Raw genomic sequence first — 3164 nt, 5'->3', positions numbered from 1 at the left:
TGAAGAAATATATAAGAAAAATATTCCCGCATCCATTTCTCAAAAAGCCATTAAGTAGCCTGAAGTTTATCTAGAAATTTCCTCGAAGGTAAAAATAAAAATATTGCCATAGTCTTCTGTGACGTAGTTGAAAGGATATTGGAAGTGGTTTTGGAGAACTAGATTTTAAACCCAGGTCTAACTACTATGCAATCTGTGTGGGTAAGATACTTAACCTCTGCTTCCTCATCTGTAAAATAATATTCTCCTCTCCGGGTTGCAAAGGTTGTAAAGGTTAAAAAAAAGGGTGGGGGGGAGTTTGGCACATGAAGCTACGTAGCAACCTAAAAAAAAGTCAGTTTAATTAAAACCAGAAATATTATGTTAAATATTTTTCTTTCTCTCTTTTTAACAGGAAAACGAACAAATTTAATAACATGTACATCTTCTGTATACCCAAAGAGATACCCAAAGAAATTAACTCCAAAGATGCCTCTTTCTCTGCTAATTTGTTTAAAAAAAAATAACAACCAAGAATTATGAAGAAGTGAGGTCTTTGTTCATTTGCCCCTACCTTCCTGGTGTTCTGGTTCATATAAAGACTTCCACCATTGAGGAAGTCTATGTGAGCTTTATATCCCTGCCATCAGGGCAAAATGCCTGTCTTCATGTAAATGCCTGAGAAGAGTGTCATGTGTCAGTTTAGATAATGAGAGTTCATGTCTCTGTACTGCATCTCTTAGAATCCTTTTTATTTGGTGAAAAGTTTTTTAACTTCTGAATTATGACCAGTCTTGTTCATCATTTCACAAGGTTAAACAGCAGATGTCTTAAGTGTGGAACAAAAGATACCCCCCCCACACACACACACACATACACACACACTTCTATTTTTTCCTTTCTTCCCCTGGCCTATTCTTAGAGCTTGGAATGGACCACATTACCCTATAGACTGACACAGTGGACTAGCCAACCCATTGAAAAACAGCTTTCCAGCTTGCTGATTCATACCTTCTTTAAGCAGAGATGATTGCTCCTAACTTATCCTGTCTTTTTTTCTGACTCCTAATGAGCTTTAGTCAAAAGATCCTTTTTATATCACACAAATATTCAAATAACCGAAGAAATGACAATGTCCAAAATGAATTCCAAATTGAGATATTTTTCCCTTAGGTAAGCCAAAATATGAATTATTCTGTCCATCTATAATGAAAAGTTAACTGAACTCATGCTGGTTTGTCTCTAACAGCATTAAGCTGCCACTTTTTGATGAAGTTTGGTAATTTAGTCCTGCAGCATAATGGCAGGATCAATGGACAAGGACTTAGAAGACTTGGACTCTATTTTCAGTTCTAGCTCTGGCTCATTACCATTACTTTGCCCTGACCATCTTCTATTATTACTTGGAATCTCAATTATATGAGCAATGCAGAAAGATTTGGAAAAACTACCCTGTAAGCTAACAACTAAGATGCAGCGGTCTTATGTTTGCAATTGGTGTGCCATCATAGTCTCAGGCAAGAAAACTGTCTATCTTGGCATCTCAGTTTCTTTATCTGTAAAGACATGATAAATTACTTGTTCCTCTTTTCCCACCAGTTCCCTCACAGAAATGCGGTAATGGAAATGATATTAACATTATAAAATATTTTGGATCTCTCTAGGCTGTTGCTACATAAAGAGAAAGTCCTTTTTATATTTCTTTTTTTTAACGTTTATTTATTTTTGAGACAGAGAGAGACAGAGCATGAATGGGGGAGGGGCAGAGAGAGAGGGAGACACAGAATCGGAAACAGGCTCCAGGCTCTGAGCCATCAGCCCAGAGCCCGACGCAGGGCTCGAACTCACGGACCGTGAGATCGTGACCTGAGCTGAAGTCGGATGCTTAACCGACTTCACCCAGGCACCCCTATATTTGAACTGGCATTTTTAGGTACTTCGTGCTCCCGGAGTTTGCACCACATCAAATCCATTTGGAAAAGATTACTACATAGACTGTTATTCTTTGCAGAACCATTGCAGAAATAAAACGGGCCACAGAGAATACGCTTTAAGAAAATAAAATTGTTTCGCAAAATTTGTGATTGTTGGAAGTTAAAAATTCTTCTGATTCACATTATCACCCTAATCATCTTAACGCAAAAGAGACAGCTTGTTAATTCGCAGCTTTCTATTGCCATGTTGTCTAGGTAGCGATACCAGCTGAAAAAAAAAATGGGGATACCACTCAGTTGATCCTGGTTATTCCAGGACTTTTGTAAAGTACCTGAGAAAAGTGTGTAGGTAGTGAGGGATCTTAAAATCTAACAATAGTTGACAGATAGCTTCTAATCTTGGTTTTGCATGTGTCAAACCTAAGAATGTTACAGGGATATTCACCTATCTCATGTAAATAGGAGCACTGACAGATAATAAGTATATCCTATCTGCTAAAAGAATTATGATCCTTACAATGCCCATTTTAATTTTTAAAGATTGTAATGGTAATGTATTTCATTATATAATCTCTTATATGCAAAATGTGTTTATTAGGATGCTTTCCCACTCATCTCGACTCAGGGTGTTTTTAGTGCTGTTTCTGTCTGAAGGAGCATCCTTCTGTAACTTTTCCTCCTGTAGGTTGGCAGAGGACAGTTGAAAGAGTCAACATACAGACTACCATTTGTGCCTGGCTAAAAATGGTGGTGATTTTATAGTATCCTGGGCATTTCCTGGCCATGAAGTAGGAATCAAGGCTCTGCACCAATTACTTCTTCTTGTGTTTCCTCTTCTCTTCTGGAGAGGGATGGAGGAGATCTTTCTCAAGGGGCATATCTTTGTGGGGAGGGGCATATCCTTGTCGCTGCTGGAAAGGCTGTTATACAATCTCTTTGTCACATTAGAGTACTAACAGATTCAAAGCTCAGACAGTGAAGGACAAAAATTCTCAGACTGACACATGAAATCGTATTGATTCAAAGACAGGTCTGAAACTGAAAGATCAGTTTATAGGGTGAAAGGAAAAGAGGAACATACGGAACCAAAATTTGCAGCCAAGGAGGACCCAAGATGTAGAGGTGGCCTGGTAACTGACAGAGATTCCTACAGGCAGGTCAGAACTCATATGCCTAGCAACAAGTATTAGAGATTTGTCACTAGGAAACTGGAATCCAAAGTCAGGAAATCCAGTTGCTTTGGTTACAAAA

At 38.3% G+C, this 3164-nt stretch overlaps 1 pseudogene; it reads right to left on the bottom strand.

The window, feature by feature from the left end:
- Positions 1-2545: 2545 nt before the first annotated feature.
- LOC124505972 (40S ribosomal protein S27-like) lies at positions 2546-2791 on the bottom strand (annotated as a pseudogene).
- Positions 2792-3164: the final 373 nt, after the last annotated feature.

This window comes from Lynx rufus, unplaced genomic scaffold (assembly GCF_022079265.1).
Source record: "Lynx rufus isolate CCGP_SWC_20201006 ecotype Redwood Valley unplaced genomic scaffold, mLynRuf1.p SCAF_11, whole genome shotgun sequence".
In the NCBI taxonomy this organism is placed as follows: domain Eukaryota; kingdom Metazoa; phylum Chordata; class Mammalia; order Carnivora; family Felidae; genus Lynx; species Lynx rufus.
This window is presented reverse-complemented; position numbering and strand designations above follow the sequence as displayed.